We start from the raw sequence: 24,510 nt of genomic DNA, 5'->3' as shown, positions 1-24,510 counted from the left end.
ATCCATTATTAAGTATTTAGTGTAACAAAACTTAGTTATGCTGTAAGCAAATAAAATATTTATAAATACGTGATTTTAGACAGCATAATTAACAACATAAATAGTAAAGTGCAACCGAACAATATGTTTCAGACCATAAACTAAGTCGAATTCCTCAATTTTGTAAAGTTCGGTCAAACTTTTTTAAATAGTTATACTATTTTACAGTTACAACAATTTAACAATATTTATCTCTGTAGTTTGTTTAGTTAAAAAAATATTAAAATACACTTGAATTCAACCTTTTAATTTTTACATGTTTGCCATTTCATTACAAATATCCAGGGATTGTTTTATTTCACGTATGTATATAAAGTAAAAACAATTTATATTTACATTCGTTTTGTTTCTCGATTTTAATTAGAATTTCAGTATTTAGTTGGGCCAAATTTTTACCGAATGCCTAACACTGGCCGATCTCCACTTTGCCGAACTCCGCAAACAAACACGATCAGCCAATGAAATGAAATCGCAATACATTATATAATGGAACACAAACATTTTGATAAACGATTCTGAAACTGTTTTTGAAATTATTTTAGACAAAACTTTGACAGCTGTCACATTTATTACTGAATGATTGTTATAAGTAGAACATAATTTTTCTCTCCTAAATTCTTACGCTTTTGCATTTAATTATACCCTATACCACCATAGTGGGGAGGGTATTATGCGTTTGTGCAGATGTTTGTAACGCCCAAAAATATTAGTCTAACACCCACCTTAAAGTATACCGATCGACTAAGAATCACTTTCTGAGTCGATTAAACGATGTCCGTCCGTCTGGCTGGCTGTCCATGTAAACCTTGTGCGCAGAGTACAGGTCGGAATTTTGAAGATATTTCGATCAAATGTTGTGCATATTATTTTTTCGGCCCAAGCACCAAGCGTATTGAAACTGGCTGAAATCGGTGCATTATTTCACCTAGCCCCCATACAAATGTCCTTCCGAAATTGGACTTTATCGGTGATAAATGTTTAATTTAAAAATGTATCTCCACAAATTGCGCCCCAAATAAGTTTTATATATACAAAATTCATGTCACCAAATTTTGTTACGATCGGTCCATAATTAGTCATAGCTCCCATATAGACCCGCTTCCGAAAATAATAATGCAAAATAGGCCATTTTGCTGATGCTTTTCTAGAAAAAAAATTTGTAGTGAAAATTATATTTTATTTTTAAATAAATTTCATAGGAAAGCCCAACCATTTAAAATTCCAGATGTTTTGTCTTAAATAATCTATCTATATAAATAAAAATCAAATGTCGTTCATTGGTAATTTAGTCAGTAGAGAACGGCCGGACCAATTTAGAAAATTTTTTTTTTTAAATGTTGGACATAGCCCATCTTAGGTTTTTACTGAATGAAAAATTGACACCGCCCACTTTCGGAAAAAGGCTACATCGATTTGGATAATTTTTTGTTTAAATGATCATATTAATCCAATTTAAGTTTTTACTTCAAGAAAGATTGACCACGCCAATTTTTTTCGATATATCTAAAATCGCAGGACGCCTGGACCGATTTAAATATTTTTTTTTTTAATGTTGGCAATACATAGTCGGAAAAAGTTTTTACATAAATAAAAATTGTCCACTAATACGCCCACTTATTAAATACCACTGCAAAATACATCGGACTGTGATCAATCATATTTCAGACCAAAATTCGATTACTTATATAAAAACTCACAATAGCTTAAATCAATATTAACTTGGCCAATATGCGTTTAATCATGAAAAGGAGCTCGATCTGTGATCACTCATATTTCTGACCAAAATTCGATTTTTTATATAAAAACTCAAAATATCTAAATTCGCTAATAACTTGGCCAATAAGCGTTTAATCAAGAAAAGGAGCTCGATCTGTGATCACTGATATTTCTGACAAAAATTCGATTTTTTATATAAAAACTCAAAATATCTAAATTCGCTAATAACTTGGCCAATAAGCGTTAATCAAGAGAAGGAGCTCGATCTGTGATCACTGATATTTCTGACAAAAATTCGATTTTTTATATAAAAACTCAAAATATTTCAATTCGCTAATAACTTGGCCAATAAGCATTTAATCTAGAAAAGGAGCTCGATCTGTGATCACTGATATTTCTGACAAAAATTCGATTTTTTATATAAAAACTCAAAATATCTAAAATTGATAATAACTTGTCAATAAGCGTTGAATCAAGAAATAGAGTTCGATCTTTGATCACTCTTATTTCTGACCAAAATTCGATTTTTTATATAAAAACTCAAAATATCTAAATTCGCTAATAACTTGGCCAATAAGCGTTTAATCAAGAAAAGGAGCTCGATCTGTGATCACTCATATTTCTGTCAAAAATTCGATTTTTTATATAAAAACTCAAAATATCTAAATTCGCTAATAACTTGGCCAATAAGCGTTTAATCAAGAAAAGGAGCTCGATCTGTGATCACTCATATTTCTGACCAAAAATCGATTTTTTATATAAAAACTCAAAATATCTAAATTCGCTAATAACTTGGCCAATAAGCGTTTAATCAAGAAAAGGAGCTCGATCTGTGATCACTGATATTTCTGACAAAAATTCGATTTTTTATATAAAAACTCAAAATATCTAAATTCGCTAATAACTTGGCCAATAAGCGTTAATCAAGAGAAGGAGCTCGATCTGTGATCACTGATATTTCTGACAAAAATTCGATTTTTTATATAAAAACTCAAAATATCTAAAATTGATAATAACTTGTCAATAAGCGTTGAATCAAGAAATAGAGTTCGATCTTTGATCACTCTTATTTCTGACCAAAATTCGATTTTTTATATAAAAACTCAAAATATCTAAATTCGCTAATAACTTGGCCAATAAGCGTTTAATCAAGAAAAGGAGCTCGATCTGTGATCACTCATATTTCTTAACAAGAATCGATTTTTTATATAAAAACTCAAAATATCTAAATTCGCTAATAACTTGGCCAATAAGCGTTTAATCAAGAAAAGGAGCTCGATCTGTGATCACTCATATTTCTGACCAAAATTCAATTTTTTATATAAAAACTCAAAATATCTAAATTCGCTAAAAACTTGGCCAATAAGCGTTTAATCGATAAATGGAGCTCGATCTGTGATCACTCATATTTTTGACCAAAAATCGATTTTTTAAAAAACTCAAAATATCTAAATTCGCTAAAAACTTGGCTAATATGCGTTTAATCAAGAATAGGAGCTCGATCTGTCATCACTCATATTTCTTAACAAAAATCGATTTTGTATATAAAAACTTAAAATATCTAAATTCGCTAATAACTTGGCCAATAAGCGTTTAATCAAGAAAAGGAGCTCGATCTGTGATCACTCATATTTCTGACAAAACTTCGATTTTTTATATAAAAACTCAAAATATCTAAATTCGCTAATAACTTGGCCAATAAGCGTTTAATCAAGGAAAGGAGCTCGATCTGTGATCACTCATATTTCTGACAAAAATTCGATTTTTTATATAAAAACTCAAAATATCTAAATTCGTTAATAACTTGGCCAATTTAATCAAGAAAAAATGCTCGATCTGTGACCAAAAATCGATTTTTTATATAAAAACTCAAAATATCTAAATTCGCTAATAACTTGGCCAATAAGCGTTTAATCAAAAAATGGAGCTCGATCTGTGATCACTCATATTTCTTAACGAAAATCGATTTTTTTATATAAAAACTAAAAATATCTAAATTCGCTAATAACTTGGCCAATAAGCGTTTGATCAAGAAAAGGAGCTCGATCTGTGATCACTCATTTTTCAGACCAAAATTCGATTACGTATATAAAAACTCAAAATATGTACATAGATTTACATGTATTCTGTTGTTGCAAGACTTAGGTTTTTTTACAAAAAACTTATGTTCTTTGTCTCTCAGTAGCGCTTCTATGTATATTTTATGAATAAAAATTATCAATAATACGTTTTTTTTCTTTTTAACTATTTTTACCCTTTTCAAACCGTTTCTCACAAATTCACAAATCGAACACAAACATTTGTTTAAGTTGGACAGGGCAACGTCTGTCGGGTCAGCTAGTTTATAAATAATTTTGAAAAAAATTAACATTTTAAAACTGTCTTTTTAGAATTTTTTAAAAAAATGTAGTCTTAATAATAATTTCCAGTTCATTTCTAGTATCACAAAATCTGCTAAAAATAAGAACTTAATTAAATTTAAACCATATTTGTATAATACATACATATAAATTTAGACTCACACTTGGTAATCATTATAATATGTAACACTATCTAGAAAAATTACGAGGGTAATTCCAAAAGTTTTCAAAATTATATATGAATTTTATCACATATTAATAAAAGCTATGAAATATTCATTTATTTAAAAAAAGTCAAGCACTTGATAGCAATTTGTGTATGAAACATTTGAGTATATTGTTACGATAATAAAAATAACCAGACATTGAAAAATTGGACATTAATTTTTTCATATTTCAACGTTTGTCGCGGTAATTCATTTCAAGTTGTAGACAGAAAGTGTAGGACCACCAGCTGACATTTAACAGGTGATATGTACATAAATATTCCATTACTTAAATAATTTCTGAAGAAAAACAAAAATGTTTTTTACACACTTTCCAATTAAACTCTTTACATGCATACGTACGTATGTTTAAGTAAAAATGCATGCGTGTTTGGCAATGTCTATTGGTGTGCATTAAAAACATGAGTAGTATGAGTAGCAATCAACTGGCATGTTGCATATTCTTTTATTTTACACTTGTATTTGTTTACCAAGGGAATATTCAATCCATTCATACCCACTTTTATTTGTATATTGTACATTAGGGTGGCCCTTGTAAAGGACTTTTTCGTTGTTCTCAAGGTCTAAAATTGTTCTCTGTCATGCTGAAATTTAAACAAAATCGGACAATGTTTAGAAGTTGCACATTTTAGTTTCACGTTTGACCTAACAAAGTAGTAAAATTTAAACAAAAAAAAAATCACAAAAATTCATAAATATCTCAAAATCCGAATTTTACATTTTCAATATTTTTTAAACGAAATTGCAAAAATTATTTTTGATTCTAATAAATGCTAAATAAGTATTAAAAACACAAAAAAATTTATTTTTGGTATCATTTTTTAATATGTTATTTTTAAACATCTATGGATATCTATAAAAAAAAAATTTTAATTGAATTATGTTTTCAATATTCTAAAAATTATCCGATTTTGTTAAAATTTTCAGCCTTGAGTTATAAGATGTCAGAGAGCAATTGTAATCCTTGAGAGAAGTGAAAATTATAAGTGCGGCCCTAATGTACATGCGTACGTCTGTAGCATCTGTATTCCGAGTACATTCTACAAACAAGAAAATAAGTTTAAATGAGCATGTTTGTAAATCTGTATGGTCTTTTTACTTATTTATTTTTATTTTCATGTTTTATAATGCCACTTTGTTCAGAGAAATGTTTGTTCAGAGATTTTAAAATTATCTGCTTTTTTATTTATCTTCTATTTTTTTTTTAATAATTAATACCACGTTTAGAAATTCTATTTGTGACATTTTAATTAAAGGAATTTAATTTATAATAAAAAGGTAGCATCTGAACATATCACACATAAACACATAAAGTATCACACATGAATGGAAAAATAAAATCCTTGAGAATAAGTTTTGTTTAATTTGTTGCAAGAAAATAGCAAAGTTTTGGTTGAATTATACATACCATACGTCTCATCTACATTGTAAATATTTAATAATTAGCACAAAGTTGAAATTATGTACTTTAACGACCTTTTTTATATTTTTAATTAACATTGCATATTTTTGTAAATTTCAAACTTTTGAACTTGATGTTGTTTGAGACAGAAATGTTAATGATTTAGTCTACTAAATAATTATGTTACAAACCACAAGATAAACTTTATTTTTAAGTTTACTTATGTGTATGTGAAATAATCAAGATAATATTGTGTAAATACGTATACAACAGATGTGGTCCTTAGATAAAATGGATTTATTATTAGATTAAGTGACATTTAATTAAAAAAGCAACAATTCGCAATAACAACTAGTTAATAACAGCTAGTGAAAGTATTACTGTAAATTATGGAAAATAAATTTTAAAAAATTCAATTAAAAGTAGTTTTTTTTATTTCATTCATCCATAGATGTTTTACATCGATGACCCATTACATATGTATGAATCTCAAATCCCAAATTTCACATTTTCAAAATTTCTTTTAAACGTTCAGAATTTTGATTTACTCTCTTAGGCAAAGTTGTAGCCCTTGTCATAAAGAAAATTGTGAACATATAAAATCAAAAAACCTAAGATCTCAAAAAACAACTTTCTAGAACATATAAACTTCCTAGGAATGATTCTTAACACCGTTTAGGTAGGTCAATATAAGTTAGTAAGAAAAAGCTAAAGGAAGTAAGTATTTTGGGCCATAAACTATTAAATTATTATAAACTAAAGCATACTTTTGGCAGCTTTAAAAAAATTCATTTCGAATTTTTTAAAGTTTTTTGCGGTTTTGATCTTGAAGATGAAGTTTTTATACCCTACACCAACATAGTGGGGAGATGTTTGTACCGCCCAAAAATATTAGTTTAACACCAACCCTAAAGTATACCGATCGACTTAGAATCACTTTCTGAGTCGATTAAACGATGTCCGTCCGTCTGGCTGGCTGTCCATGTAAAACTTGTGCGCAGAATACAGACCGCAATTTTGAAGATATTTGGATGAAATTTGGTACATATAATTGTTTTGGCCCAAGGACGGAGCCTATTGAAACTGGTAGAAATCGGTCCATTATTTCACCTAGCCCCCATACAAATGTCCTCCCGAAATTGGACTTGATCGGTCATAAATGTTTAATTTATATAGGTATCTACACAAATTTTGCTCCAAATAAGTTTTATATATACGAAATTCATGTCACCAAATTTTATTATGAATGGTCTATAATTAGTCATAGCTCCCATATAAGATCCGCATCCGAAAATCACTTTAACGTGCATAAATCACCTAAAAATGTTGGTATACACATAAAATTCAACATAAATAACTTCAATACTTAATTTCATGGTGATCGGTCCATAATTGCTCATAGCTCCCATATAAGGTCCATTTCCGAAAATATCTTTAACGAGCATAAATCTCTTAAAAATGTTGGTATACACATAAAATTAAACACGAATAACTTTCATATAGACATAAATAACATGATATAATTTCATGGCTCCGAAATTTCCGAAATTTATTCACGAAAATAAATTATTGAAATTATAAAAGAAAAATGATTTTGCTCATTTACTTAGTGTAGGGTATTATATGGCCGGGCTTGACCGACCATACTTTCTTACTTGTTTCGATTTTATTTGTTCACAATTTCTTACTTGTTTTGATTTTATTTGTTCACAATTTTTGTTCTTTATAACAAGGGTTACAACTGCCTCAGAGAGTAAATCAAAAATCCGAAATGTTTGCAAAATATGAGCCTGAGAAAATGATAATTTTTTTGCAAAAATGACACCGAGGCCCCAAGTCTTTAGGGGCCTATAAAAAAAGGGCATGACTTTTGGCAAAACTGGGAGACACGGGTATTTTTTTGTTGGTCTTTTACCACGTACTGACGATTCGTTGGTAAAAATTCGACATTTTCATTGCAATAAAAAAATGTTGTTTACACTATAATGATCAATAACTAAGTGAGAATGACAGATGACAGATATGTACCCTTCAAAATGAGATATAAGTTATTAAAAACAAAAAACGCGTTCAAAAGATACGCCATTTGTTGAAAAACAAGCATTTTTAATTTTAAGTGTAGCGGTCTAACTTTGGAGTCTAGGCAATTTTGACCCCAGATATAAAAGACCAATGTCCTAAAAATTTAAAATTACCAACAAGTAAACTAGCAACCTAGAGATACAATATGATATTAAATATTAGAAAATAGGCTACGAAATGTTTTTTTTTTTTTTGAGAAACAATTTTAACAAATTTATGGCCGAAATTGGCCAATTTTAAATCGTTATCCAAGCAAACCCAAAATAGATACATAAAACAGTTTAAATTTTCAATCCTAATTTACGGTTTATTAGAATCAAAGACAACTGTTTTAATTTTTAAAATTTCATTTATAAAAGAGCTGCAAAAATTTAAATTTTTAATCCCCATTTCCAAGAATGGAATAGAAAACTATTTTCAAAATTTTTGAAAATTTAGTTAAAAAAAAATTTTGAAAATATAAAATTTGGAATTTCTGATATGCATAAAATGCTTATGTTTTTTTTTGTATCAATTATCGATGCAATTATAAAACTACTTTTTTAACATTTAGTTTTTTAATTTTTTCTAAAATACTGCTACTTTGACCCAAAACTCGAAAATTCAAATAAAATATTCAAACTCTAAACTCAAAAAAGTGCAAAATAGAGACCACCTTGTGAGACCTCAATAATTACTTCATAACTTTTTTATTGAAATATTGGATAATGTATAATATTCAATCAGTTAGTTATCCTGAAGATTGGAACCTGTAGTTTGAATATCAAATTTTGCGTGGACATATGAGCGAACACCCCCTATATAACTACTGTCAATATCAGTACTAAATTTGAACAATATTTTTATGTTTGTTGCCATATTTAGGCCCTTAACTAATTTGAAAACAAAAACAATGCCACTTGCAAATGTTGTTTTCAATTTTCCGAAAAAGCTTTTGAACCAATTTTGTGTTTTTTTTTTTTTGTTTTCGAATGCTGCACATTCTTTCATTACAAACCAAATTTGTATGTGTGAATCTGTTAGAGTATGAGTGGGCGAGTGTTATTTGAAAATATTCTACTTATGTTTTTAATTTATGGCACAAATTTGCCATTTGACAGTTGCCAAACGTTTATCAATGACAATAGAATTGAAAAATTGTAATAGAAACACCAAAAATAGGCTGCCATAAACAAAACGCTAACTAACATAATAAAATGGAATGGAATTTAAGCGGGACCAATAACACAAATTGTTATTACAATTACTAAGTCTAATTTATATCACGCAAAAAGTTTAATATAAAATTATAAAAATCAAAAAAAAAACTTAATTTAAAATTGCTTTGCTAATTTCCAAACCTTACTAAAATCGATATTACTTTCTACTACGGAAATTGTAAGAAATTCATTTGAAGAAATCATTATCTAATAATTGTTTGGCAAATGAAATACCAATTTTTTCCCATCATTTGTCTACATTAACATCATTATAAATGATCATAAACGGAAATAGCTTGTTTTTCTCCCCTTACTTTTTTTTACTGTTTACTTTGCCATCAATTGGATGGAAGTATAGATGTTTTTTTGTTTTGTAAATGTGTTTCTGTAGTATGTTTTTAGGCGTTCATATTTGTATTTCTTAATAGTTCTATTGATGGAGCCAAACATTCATTATCAATTGCCTTGATTTCGAATACATTACAAAAGCTACACACAAACACACACATAAAACGACAGCAATTCCAAATAAAAAACCAACAACAACAACAAATATTCGTACATATATGAATGATATTTACTGGTAAACTAATGAACCATTGGGCAATTAATCACAGACACAATTTCAAAAACACAAACAAATTCCAAAAGATACTATACGGCTACATTCAATGTGCACGAGTATTGAAAAATTAATGGTATTTCTGTGACAATTTTATTCTTTTTTTCTCTCCGTTTTGGTTTTTTGTCTATTTTGATTTAAAAATACATTTGTAGCAATATGTGTACAAAAGTTACTCGAAGGCGTATGATTGATTTTTATTAATTAATATTAATCATACGTAGGCTATTGAAGAAAACGGTTGGTTTAAAATTCATGAGAACTTTAAAAAGGTTTATGTAAATTTATTATAGTTAATTTTAATATAATTCATATTTTGGTTATTTATAAGTTTCAACATGTTAAGCGAATAATACTTATTAAGATGGCCCTTAATTAGGACTTTCAAATTTTCGTTGCTCCCAAGATCAAAGAAAAAATCAATTAAAAATAAATGGTCTGTTTCATTTTCCCATAAACGCTTAAAAATAAATATAAAACTGTTCAGACATCGCTAATTTTTAAAAAATCAAATTCCAAATTTTATATTTTAGAAAATTGCTTAAAACGAGATTTTAAAAAAATTAAATTTTTTTTCATTTCACTAGTTATCGGAAATGTCGAATTTTGTACCACCGAATCGTCATATGCAGGAAGTTTTACTTTACTTCTTTAATTTGAAAAAAGTGTCCCTGAAGCACATCGATTGCTCACCAATGCTTATGGTGAATGTGTTCCAAAGATTTCGCTAAAAGATAAAGATCACCCAGGCCGGCCAACAAAATTTTAGGATCAAGAATTGGAGGCATTACTCCATGAAGATTGTTGTAAAACTCAACAAGAGCTTGCAAAATCATTGGGTGCTACTTAAGCAGCAATTTCAAAACGTTTTCGAACAGCGGGATTCAATCAAAATCAGGGAAAATGGGTACCATACGAATTGAAGCCGAAAGATGTTGAAAGACCATTTTGCATGTCCGAAATGATGTAAAATCTATAAAAGAAAATAATTTTTGCACCGAAACATTACTTGCGATGAAAAATGGATCCATTACAATAACCCGAAGCATAAGAGAGTTCGTGAAGCCCGGCCAACCAGCCGAATCGACTCCAAAGCCAAATATCCATGGCGCTAAGGTAATTCTCCCTATTGAAATCTGACCAGACGACCTTTACAGAATACAACTGATTTGTATGAAACGAGCATTGGTCGAAAAACGCCCAGATTATGCGGCCAGACATGGATTCGTAATATACTGTAATACCAGTCACCTGTTGCAATATCTGTTTAAAAGTATTTAGAATGAAGTAGTTGGGAAGTTTTGCCTCAACCGCCTTATAGTCCAGACCTTGCCCTTCCTACTATTATTTCGATCGATGAAGAACGCTCTCTTTGGAACAGAGTATCCGATATTGGCTTTATTTGTTCTTGGCCTCAAAAGATGAGCAGTTTTTTTGCTCGGAATCCATATGTTGCCAGAAAGATGGCAAAAGGTCATAGCTAATTAATAATGGCCAATACTTTGACAAATTTTGTATACAAATGTTTCAAAATAAAAGCTAAAAATTTGAAAAAGTTCCACATTTTTAAATTGCTTTAAAAATACTATTTTTGACTTCAGTTTATCATGGGTTAATACAGACCAAGCAAATTTTTTTTATATTTATGGTCCATTTCCACATTTACTGGATTCTTATAGATAGCGAAGTTTATTTTGCAATGTAAAAAAAAAAGTTTTTAATCAAAATTAGAGTTGAGAAAAACCTCCAAATATCATGCTGCAAAATCATCCATTTTTCATTTCTTGAAATTGCATGTTAAAAGTAGAGATCATATGCAATATTATTTAGAATTTATAAGCATTTCTTCAATAGTTACCTTGGATTATTCAACTATTACTTCTTAAGGCTTTCTCATTTCTAAAACAAAGAATTTCATTGGTTTGAACAAATCTTCCAGTAACTTTTACATTAAAAATTTAAATGTATTCAACCTAAAGCCTTTTAATTTTAAATACATCTTTAACATTTTTATTTGTTTTTTTTTTTGTTTCTACTTTTATCCTTTAGCCATCAATAAGTAGATAGACTGGTTGCTAGCAAATTGCGCATAAATAAATATTGCATGGGACAATCATACAGCATACATAATATTCATTTCATTTCTCGTACCAACCGACCGTACAAACAACAAGTATAAATAAACTGAAACAAAAAAAACTAGAAAACGTATCAAGAAAATCCTTAACACACACAGACGCACATACTCGAACACTCAAAGTAAAACCTTTGTGGTCAATTCAAAACAAACGACAACAGTTACATTTTTCCACACTCACAGAAAGCAAGCAAGAAAGAAAGAAATAACCAGGCAACAATATCAACGATGGCATCAATGGTAATGTCATAATAACAGTATCATCATTTACTATTTCCTCTACTACTCACTACGGCCATCAAACGAAACCAAAGGATACGACTCAATATAGTGATGCACAACAACAACAACAACAACAAAATAAACAAAAACTAACTAACAGGCAGAACTGGCATCGACTAACAGAGAGTGCATAGTGAAATGCTAAAACTAGTTGGAAGAAGAAACTAAAACAGAAACAAAAACTGTCACAAAAATATGCTTCAAGAAAATATATTCTCATGTACACTAGGGTGGCCCTACTAATATTATACTTTTTTTCGATTTTCGGTGCTTCCAAGCTCTAATCAACGTCATCGAAAAATCAAATTTAAATTGGACAACCTGTAAATATAAAATATTGTTACGAATTTGCAATAGCGATTTGAATTATAGCAATTTGAATGTAAGTGTTTATAAACATGTCCGTTATGCTGCTAACATTAACATCGAAAGCTCTAGAATTCGAATATACTAGTTTTGTCCGTTAAGATCATTGTAGAAGCTACATGAAAGGTGGATCTGTTTATAAATAGTGGCAGAGGTTGCAGTCGTCAGTGAGTTTATTATAGGCGCTGTTAGAGTTAACATTAAAGCATTCTTGTTAGGGATGCCAATCCCGAAAATCCCGGGATTTTTCGGGATCGGGATTTCCCGAATCCCGGGATTTGTGAAATACAATCCCGGGATTTTTCGGGATTAACAAATCCCGAAAATTACGAGATTTTTTAATATTTTAAGCTTAGTACTCTGTTCATATTTGCGAAAAATTATGGTTTTTTCATGCGAAAAATTTTACATGCTGTTTGACAGCTAGCTTTTCGTGCGAAAGAAGTGCAGCGTATGTTATTTCGTGTGGAAAAATAAGGTTGCCAGATGTATTTCACATGTTTTCCACAATAAAAACAGAGTACTGCTTTTGCGAAATTATTTCGCATATATTTCATTCCAACTATTTTATATGTAGTTTGACAGCATTTCGCACGAAATTTTGAACAGAGTACCTAGCTTTAGGATGAAACATAGAAAGCTAAATTTCAGCATACTTATAATACTAATATAAAACAAGTAAGAAAGAGTGTTATATTCATCTTTTATACCCACCATCAATATGTAGTTTTGGTCTTCTATGGGAACTTGAATCAGTATTTATGAATGAATGAAATTTATGTTAATATCATTATATATAAATTATTTATTGACAATAAAATATTTTCTGATATAGAGGTTATATTATTATGGACTGGTCCTCACAAGAGTTGGTAGAAAGATTAATTTTCATATACAATTTGTTTATTCAATTTTATCACTATATTAATTATTATAAGACAATTATGAATGTTAAAGTCATTTTCTGAAGGGGACCATGTATGGGGACTAGAGACAAATGTAGCCCGGATTCCGCAATACTTTATATATATTTTAATTCAATCCATTAGTTTTTGCTTTGTTATATTTCTACTTAGTGTATTAACGAAATAAATAGTTTTTATTGTTAAACTTGATGTTTTTTGACATTTAATTAAAATCCCGATGTCCCGAAAAATCCCGAAATCCCGAAAAATCCCGGGATCCCGAAAAATCCCGGGGTCCCGAAAAATTCTAAAATCCCGAATCCCGGGATTTGTAAAACCCAGTCCCGTTTGGCATCCCTAATTCTTGTACATCATAAAGTCTAATTTAAGTTTGTGTATTTCTGCGAATTATAAACGTGTATAAAAACACATTATGTTGTTGTACATTTGAATAAATAAGGAGTTGTTACAATTTTAAACTACTAAACTGCATTTATTTGCAATCATAAGTATCCGATTTATTTAAAGGAAATAAACTACTGTTTTCAAAGGTAAAAATGTAACAACATAAACATTTTTGATACCAAGTACATAAAATTGCCCATAAGTTATTATTTTTTTGCCCATAGAAAAATAATTTGGTCTTTATGTTCCATTCAGAGGGTACTATATTTTAAAATAATAACAAGTTCTTACGAAATATTGTTGTCCAATATATTGAGCGAAATAAGGGTATATCGTACGTGACATAAAACGGAAGTCATTTTGAGGTACATGTAGAAATATGCAAAAATATTCGAATCGTGAGAGGCGTTTGTTTTCTTTTAATTTCTTACACTAAACGAAATATTTTTCCTTTACAATCCGTCATATTTGAATAAAAACAATCTCTGGATGATTTTATAATAAATAAAATTTAATATCGTACGTGACATACTGTACGTGATAGATTTTTCTCTTATAATAAAACAATATATAATCTGTAAATATATGTATACATATACATTCGGTTTCAATAAACAATTTGACAATAGCAAAAAAACAATCAGAGTCAAATTCATTTCATACTACATGCTAATTGGGAGCCTAGTTTTCACCGCAATTTTAGCCTAAAACAACCTAAATCATTAAAAAATTAAATATAATCAGTTTAAACTATTATTTTTGTCTTTAAAATGTTATAATATGATCTAAATACTTTCACATAGTAACATTTTATTATTTTCTTCTATTCAAATCATCTTGAAAAAGTTTTAAGGGTTTTTGTGTTTTCAGTCGTGGTAGCGATTCTGGTGGAATTGCCCATATGGATTTGAAGCCAAGAACGAATCAAGCCAACGTGTTGCAAAGTGATGGCTATCATAGAGATAGCGTTCTGCATCGATTTAAACCAATAGTATTCGGACGGGGCAAGGTCTGGAATATAAAGTGGCCAAGCGTTGTCATGTGGGAATATTACGTTTTCATGTCTGGCCTCATATTCTAGACGTTTTTCGGGTCCCATGTGATAGTCTGGCCATTACCTTAGCGCCATGGATATTTGGCTTCGACTGGTTGATCGGCCTTCACGTACGATCTCTTACACTTTGGATTATCGTAATGTATCCATTTTTCATCGCAAGTAATGATTCGGTGCAAAAATAATATTATTTTATAGCGTCCAAACATCATTTCGGACATGCAAAATCGTCTTTCGACTTCAATTCGCATGGTAACCAATTTCCTTGCTTTTGGATAAATCCTGCTGTTAGCAAACATTTTGAAATTGCTGCTTGAGTAGCTGCCAATGATTTTGCAAGCTCATGTTGAGTTTGATAACAATATTCATGGAGTAATGCCTCCAATTCTTGATCTGCAAATTTGTACTTCAGCGGCTTTTTTAGAATTTAAAGAAATTAATTCGATATTTTCGAAGCAAAAAAAAAACAGATAGATACCCTTCAAAATTACGTATAAATTATTAAAAAGAAAAACCGCGATCAAAGGATACGTCGTCTATTGTAAAGCCCGCATTATCAACGGAGAACAATTTTACCCTTGACTGCATTGAAAATCCAAAAAGTGCAAAATATGTGCCGCCCTAAATTACACATATAGAGTTGTGTACTATTGCCCATATTATTATCAATTGTAAATCAAACAATTTACAAACAAGCATCAATTTACTTAAACTCTTGAGACTAAAGTTTCAGTTTATACTTTTTTTTTCTATTTCTGTTTCTTTTTTTATTTTGCTTCCGCAAACCAGTGAACAAACATACATACACAATAACGAAAACTGTACACACAGATAAAAGCGGTAACGCAAAATTTTACACCGAAAGAAATTAGATAAACATAAAGACAATTCTATAAACAATTTCTAAAAATCTTTCCTCTAATAGCGAATATTACAACATTTTTTATATGTCAAATAATTCGATTTTGTATCTTAATTAGATCTACATTTTGTTTAATTTGACAAGAATTTAGTTGCAGTTTCGACTACTTACTGCCAAATATCTACTGCACAAATTCAGTATATATTTTGTTTAAGTGTACTGAGAAAATAGTTAGAAAAAGAAAAAAATATTGGAAATAAACATTTAGATATTCTTTTTTTGTGCAAAAGTCTTTGCTGCACCGATAAGAGTGGCTACTATTCTGGGGAATAAATTTCAAGTATTTGTTTGTGCTTTGCATTAGTTGAATTGAAAAGTATTTCGTTATAAAATAGCATACCAGTGGAGAAAAGGAAGACGCAGCTGCACAAGGACAGGGGAAAACACAAAATTTATAAGTCACAAAGTTAAAAGTTATTTGCTTAAATAACATAAACAAATATTGAGAAAACGAAAAATATATATGAAAATATATGTATATAAACTACAAAACTAACAAACAGGCTGGATGGCTGTTTAAACAAATATTTAAATTTTCTTCAAAATATAACACAATGTTCAAACAACACAAGCCAAAATGGTTGAATAAAATTTAATATTAATTTAAAAAAAAGAGAACAATCTCAAAAATACTATTTTATTATTATTACTGACTCCTTTTCTAATAACAGTTGTCAATCCAAATAGTATTTTCCTACACCTCAGGGAGTTAAAAACAAACAAATCATTGTATGAAATATGTTATTAAATAAAGAAAATCTTAGAAACTTTCTGCCCATACAATCGTAAGTACAATAAATAAAGTAATAGCTAAAGAACGTCCACCTTTTAACCCTTATGCTGTTCTTCATAAAATGCAAAAATTAAAAGCAAATTACAACATTTCTGATTTCTGAATTTATTACATCCCGAATATTTAGTTGGTCAAAAGACTCCTCTTTCCTCCTAAAACATTAAAAACTGTTTGGGCTATTTTGACCTATGAGTACAGGATAAGGGTTAAAATGCTTAAGAACACAGTGGCATCATGTTCTTTATATTTTTTGTATGTTTTGCCATGTAAATATGTATGTATGAGTTATAAAATGCAGCTTAATATGTCTGCTTAATAATAACAGAAGTAGTTACTCAAAGGAATTCGAATACATAAAAGTAATGGAAAAAAATAATACAGATCAACAAACTAAGTATTAAGAAAATTATAGAAGTTTTAAGTTTTATCGACTCTTTCATACAAAAACTAGTATAGTCGGGCAAGTCCATATGATACCCTACACCTAGTATATTATTATAAACAGTTTTCTTTTGATATGAAACTTATTTGTATTTAATCTTATTTGAATACCAACATTTTTAAGATATTTATGTTCGATAAAATGATTTTCGGGCCTGACTAATTATGGACCGATTGGCACAAAAATTTGGTGGGATGATTTGCGTATATATGAAACATATTTGTGTTGAATTTTATTTGGATACTAACATATTTTAAATATTTATGCACATTAATTAAATTTTTAAGAATGGAGCTCTTATGGGATCGGTACTAAATTCAGCTTTTATAAAACTTATCTGTGATGAATTTGGTTCGATTATGTTTATAATTAAGATATTTATGAGAGCTTATCTATTTTCAGATAGGGCAGTTGTATGGGGCTATGAAAACTAATGCACCGATTCTAACCTAATATTTGTGCACATTACAAACATGAGCACTAACACAATATACCATTACCACTATTGTGGTGTAGGGTATAAATAAGTTTTTGTTATTAAACAAGTAAGAGAGCTATAATCGGCTGTGCCGAATCTTATATACCCTTCACCAAATTATACTTGAAAATACAAATTTTAGATATTTTTAGGTAAACAAATTTTAAAAAAATTTTAAATTTAAAATTTTTATTTTTTTTTTCGGGTGAAAAAATATTTTTTCCGATTTTGACCCAACTTCCAACAAAAGGTCTTTAAAATATCTATCATTAGATATCCATATTGTCTGTAATCCAGATATAGGTAAAAAAATAGGTCAAAAAACGAGGTTGTCCAGGTTTTTTCCTAATATCTCAGCCATTTGTTGACCAATTTTGCTGATTTTAAATAGAAAACTTTTCGAAAGCATGTCTGACAGAATTATTGAAGATTTGGATCCCGAATGTGAAGGTTATAAAAAATGAAAGTGTTCACTGATTGATCTTGTTTTCTTAAAAACGCTGTATTTTAGTGATAATAGATTTCCTCAACATAATAAAACGAAAATTAACAAAGTTATAGATTAGGTATTTACTGTAACCATTTCTACATTCTTACAAGTTGTTTAACAATATTATGATCACTGTAATTATTTATGTGATTTCGGTAACCATAATTTGGTATATTTACTATCCACATGATTATTGCAATCATATGAATATGATTACCATAAACATTGCTACAATCAGTTGAATCGTAAATTTATTAAATAATGGTTACCGCAATCATATAAATTAGATAACCATGAAATTTTATATTTATTTTTTTTTTTTTGGTATCAATTTATAATGGATCGGAAAATTTTTATATTTGATATTTAAACCTCTATTGTTAATTTAAATACAAAAATTATTTTGAATAGGATTTTTTTTTCAAAATTAAATTTTTTAATTTTTTTAAATATTTATGTATACTTTGTCTAAAAACACGAAACTTAAACTATAATGTGCCACCTTTAAACCTTATCCGAAATTGCAAAAGAGCAAAAAATCAGTTTTTAATAAAAAGTGGAAGTAATTGTGTTTATTTTTTCAAAAAAATCAGCATTGTTTTATCTACATATGGGCAATTTCATATCATCGTACGTGACATTTGTACGCCTATAGAGTGGAATAGATTTCGCAAAAATAAGAGTAAAATAATTTGGTCTTTGAGGGTATTATATTTTAAAATAATAAAAAGTTCTTTCGAAATATTGTTGTCCAAAAAATAGAGCGAAATAAGGGTATATCGTACGTGACATAAAACGGATCTCATTTTGAGGTACATGTAGAAATATGCGAAAATATTCGAATCATGAGAGGCGTTATGTTTTCTTTTAATTTCTTACACTAAACGAAATATTTTTCCTTTACAATCCGTCATATTTGAATAAAAACAATCTTTGGATGATTTTATAATAAATAAAATTTAATATCGTACGTGACATACCGTACGTAATAGATTTGTCTCTTATAATAAAACAATATATATTCTGTAAATATATGTATACAAAAACTAAAAAAGTGAATAGAAAATATACATTCGGTTTCAATAAACAATTTGACAATGGCAAAAAAACAATCAGAGTCAAATTCATTTCATACTATAAGCTAATTGGGAGTCTAGTTTTCGCGGGCAATTTTAGCCTAAAACATTAAAAAATTAAATATAATCAGTTTAAACTATTATTTTTGTCTTTAAAATGCTGTAATATAATCTAAATACTTTCACATAGTAACATTTTATTATTTTCTTCTATTCAAATCATCTTGAAAAAAGTTCCAAGGGTTTTTGTGTTTTCAGTCGTGGTAGCGATTCTCGTGGAATTACCCATATACATATATTTATGTATTACACATTAAGACAAAACTAAATAAATTTTTTTCATTCAAGCTAAAAACAAAAATAAAAAACCAAATTGATAATATCCTACATTGTTTGAGTAGATGACATGATTACTCCTTTTAAACAGCTTTACTTTGTTAGCATTTCTCTTTTTGGTTTTCTAAAACACAAAATACATTGTCAATTATAATTATTATACATATCAACAACAAAAAGTCCTACAACTTGCAACATGTTCATGTTGATGTTCTTGTTCTTGCACCAGCTCTGGTGAGTGTGTGTTGCAACACAACCCCCTAATTAGTTAAATTTGTGGCCCACTTTGTTATTGTTGATGTCATAATCATCATTAACTGTGGTTGTTTCTAGCAGTTTGCAATAGCAGCCGTAACTTTAACTGCAGCACAGTAGAACGAAGAAGTAGGAGTAGAAGTAGCATCATTCTCTTTTAGATGGCGGTTGGTGATGGTAATTATGCGCTTTTGTGTTTTTAAATGCGACATTAAAAATCGTTTTTAAGGGCTTTTTTTAACCAACGAAATCTGAAAGACAAGCCAACTAACAAACTCACATAAATACATATTTGCTAACACCGAAACTTTGTAACGTTTATGTACATGGAGTGCATGGATTTTGTGTAACATTTCTAGTGTTTTTGTTTTTTTTCTTCTTCATGTATACTGCTTTCTTTTCATGTTTATTTTTGGAATTAGGCGTGTAAATATTTAGTTTTTTTGCTTAAGCAAAATGGAAATAAAAATATGTTTTGTACATAACTACTACAATATAATAATTTAACATATCGCCAAGAAGCTTAATAATAAATTTATTTAAAGAGATATTACACATATTGAAATCAATTGAAAACAAGTAAGAAAGTATGGACGAAAAAAGAAAAATGTTTTTGCTCTTTTACTTAGTGTAGGGTATTATATGGTGGGCTTGACGACCAAATAATACCCTACACTAAGTAAAGGAGCAAAAAGATTTTTCTTTTAAAATTTCAATAATTTATATTTTTGAGTGATTTTCGGAAGTGTGCCTTATATGGGAGCTATGACCAATTATGGACCGATCACCATTATAAATTAGGTCGTGTGATTTATATACGAAAGTTTACTATGTTGAATTTTGTGAGTATACCAACATTTTTAAGCGATTTATGCTAGGTGAAATAATGGACCGATTTCAGCCAGTTTCAATTGGACCGAAAAAATAATATGTACCAAATTTGATCGAAATATCTTCAAAATTGCGACCTGTACTCTGTTAGACTAATATTTTTGGGCGTTACAAACATCTGCACAAACGCATAATACCCTCCCCACTATAGTGGTGTAGGGTATAATTAGTTAAAGAAACGTTTTACTCAAACTATGTTTTTTGTTATAACTAGTGTTTTTCTTTTCCCGCACATTTTCCCGGGATCACGGGAATTCCCGCATAGAACAAATTATTGAATTTTAAGAATGTAGACTTCGTTAAAAATCTAAAAAATGTTTTTGGTTTTAAAATTTAATTGGATAGAAATAAAAAATCCAATAAAAATTTAATATAAAGAGGTAAACTGACTCGATTTCTAATTTTGGTTATATACAAACCATTTGTCATTTGTATCGGAATGGTTTCAAATTCCATTCGATTTTGTTCTACCTTCGTTAGACTAGAAATTCTGGTAATTCGCAAAAAAAATAAATATTTTATTTTTGAGTTGGCAATGTTTTGCTTATTAAATCAAAAATTAAGTAAAGGTGTTAATTAAAACTTGAAGAACACCCAATAATATTAAACATAATTCAATTTAAACGAAGGTAGTTTTGTTCCAAAAATTTTCGTTTTACTCTTTGTGAAAAGCTAAATACTAAAATAATTAAATTTTCGATCGGAATAGAATTCTTGGACATTCACGATTTTTTGGAATAATTTGAATGATGAACTTGTTATTGGACTATTTGGGTTAAATCTTTTTGGTTGTATGATTCGTCTTTTCTAATATTTACTTTCGGATTGTTTCTTTGAATGGTTAGTTGACGTCTTTTTTATACCCTTCACTATGAGTGGCATTCCGTTAGTAATTTCTATATTTTTCATTTGCGACCCCACAAAGTATATATTCTGGATCGTTATAGATAACGAAGTCGATATAGCCATGTCCGTCTGTATGTTGAAATCAACTTTCCGTATCCCCCATGCATGATTCATATATCGGGAATTCTTCCTACTCGGTTGCTATTTAAAATCTACAAAATCGGTCCATAACACCCAGTCTATACTTGACAAATATTTATTATAACAATTAATGACGTTTGTTGTCAAGACAACGATGTCTGAGCAAAAGCACTAACAATTCTATCATAACAAATTAATAATACTAATGAATGGGGACTATACCTGAAATTTTGTTATCTTGACAACCATTTTGACGTTTATCATGATAAAAATTTATCACGCATAGACAGGGGGTAAATGGCTGAGATATACCGGGAGAAACCTCGATTTTTGTGCTATTTTTGATATATATCTGGATTATTAAGTCATTAATACAGACACTATGGATATACAATGATATATATTTCTAATACCATTGCAACGATAAGGCTATAGTAAGTTGGACCTATAATGGGTCAAAATTGGGATAAATATTTTTTTACCCGAATTTTTTTTTCACCAAAAAAAAAAATTCTTAAAAAATTTTGAAATAAAATTTGGAAAAAAAAAATAATTTCGAAAATAAAAAAATTAAAATTTTGTTTACCTAAAAATATTTAAAAATTTTATTTTAAAGTATAATTTGGTGAAGGGTATATATGATTCGACACAGCCGAATATAGCTCTCTTAATTGTTAATTTTAAATTTCTATGAAATTGTCAAACCTTTTATATCTGGGCTCAAAACTATCCAGTACAGCATTTGGCTTTTATATGACGGAGAACAATTTTAGACAAAAATCTAAAAAAGGACCCCCTAATGTTCATGCATATATGTATTTTATTCAACTTTTGTTGTATATAGGCAAGAGTAGCTGTTTTTTTTTTTTTTTTGAGAAAAATTCTGTGAATAATTAAAATATTGTGAATTTTTAAAGGACAAAACAGAAGGAAGTGGAAATTACACTTCTAGAATATTGTAACAACGGATGCGTAAATTTAACACTACAACATTTTAACTTTTGTGTTGTTTTAATTTGTGACCAACGTTAACTTATTAACATTTATTCATTATTTGTTGTTTACACCTCCAATATACCCTACGTTCTGTAATCTAGTCAAAAACAGAAAAATCACCACAACTACTAAAACCAAAGTGTTTTAAATACTGCGTGTCATTGGAAATATGTTGTTAATTTTCGACTAATTTCTACTGCATTGAATCTATGTTTCTAATGCGGTAAAATTTTGATATTGAATTTGCCAAGGGGGTACATATTATTTCTCTGTTCTATATAAAATGAAATCTGTTTTATTTATGTAACTTAGTTTAAGTTATGTATGTTTAATATAAACATTAGGATGGCCCCAAAAAATAGACTACGAAATGTTTTTTTAAGAAATCATTTTTAGTAAATTTGTAACCAAAAACTAAATTTTCCTCGAAGTCCGGCAATTTGAAAATGGTCCCACACGCTAACACATAATAGGTACAACCGTTTTTGATTTTATCATTCCGTTTGTAACACATCAAAATATTCTAGATCCTCATAAGATTCTAAGATGATCTAGCTATGTCCGCCCGTCTGTCTGTTGAAAACACGATAGGACCCACACGAAAGGAGATAGCTCTCTGATATTATCAAAAACTACTCTCTGTTGAGTATTGAAAATGGGAAATGTCAGTCCATGATTTCACTTAGACCTTATACAAATATACTGTTTGAACAGTCATAAATATATTGATTATGCGGCTGTCCTGATAAAACTTTTCACAAATTAGTTCTAAGTGCTCTGAAATTATAATGTAAATTATGGCGAAAATCGGGCAACATTTGTCGAATATAAAACTTTTACTTGTTAATACTCATTTAGAATTTATTAGAATCGTAAAAAACTTTTAATTATTTGAAATTTCTTATAAAAATTTTAAAACTGTAAAATTAGCGATTTGAGATATGAGAATGCAAGGAATTTTATGAATTTTTTTACCAAGTTTTACACATATATTTAAACATACATGAAATACAACATTTTCTATTATGACCCATAAATGACACTAAATTTCAAATAAAACTTGACCTAAACGATATCAGGTTTTTAGATAACGGAGAACAATTTTAGACCTTGCGAGCATAGAAAATCCAAAAGGTACAAAATAAGGGCCACCTTAATGTAAATATGTATATTTAGATTATTATTTCTTGCAATTATAAATCTTGTATATTTAATAGAATTTTATAGGCTTTAGAAATTGTTTTTAATGCGTGTATTTGAACGCTAAAGTGAACAACTATAAAACTCATTGAAATTGTTTGATACTCTCTGTTCAGCTACTTAAAACAGCAACAAATACAACAACTACATGCAACTACTACGAGTACATACCCTGTTAATGCAAGTAAAAAGTACCTTTTTTAGATTTTGTTGTTTCATAAGTACCACTTTATAGAATGAGACCACTTCTGTTAAAAGTACTCATTTATGTGTTCATAATTTGTGTATGTAAGTATGTGTGAGCCTGTGTGTGTGTTTGTATGTGTGTGTGTGTGTTTATGTAATTGATACTTGCATTAAGAGAATTTGAACTAAAAGTAGTTGTAGGAACTAGTATCAGTAATATGTAGGTAGATAGTAGTAGTATTGGGCCAGAGTAGTTTAACTATAGTTTGATTCCTACTAATTAAAACAAGTTCAACTAAGGATTTTCTACCGTTTGTAATATGTTTATTAGGGTGGCTCTTACATTGGCCTTTTTCGATTTTAGGTACTCCCAATGTGTGAAATTATTCTGCGTCATGTAAACACCAAATTGCTAAATATTTTGAACAAAATTCCTGGGACATTCTTAACTTAACCCCTTTATATCTGGGGGTGGAAATTGTCCAAGATAGCAAAGTAGATGTAGAGATAAAATAAATTAAATTTAGTTGTACATACATACTTACATTTTCAACATTTTTTTAAACGAAATTTAAAAAAAAATTTTTCTCGATTCAAATATAGAATTAAATGTTATAATAAATAAACGACCTATGAGTAAATGAAATATAAAAACTATTTTT

The sequence above is a fragment of the Calliphora vicina genome, chromosome 2 (assembly GCF_958450345.1).
Source record: "Calliphora vicina chromosome 2, idCalVici1.1, whole genome shotgun sequence".
Lineage (NCBI taxonomy): Eukaryota > Metazoa > Arthropoda > Insecta > Diptera > Calliphoridae > Calliphora > Calliphora vicina.
The sequence above is the reverse complement of the archived record's forward strand: the minus strand, read 5'-3'. Positions refer to the sequence as shown.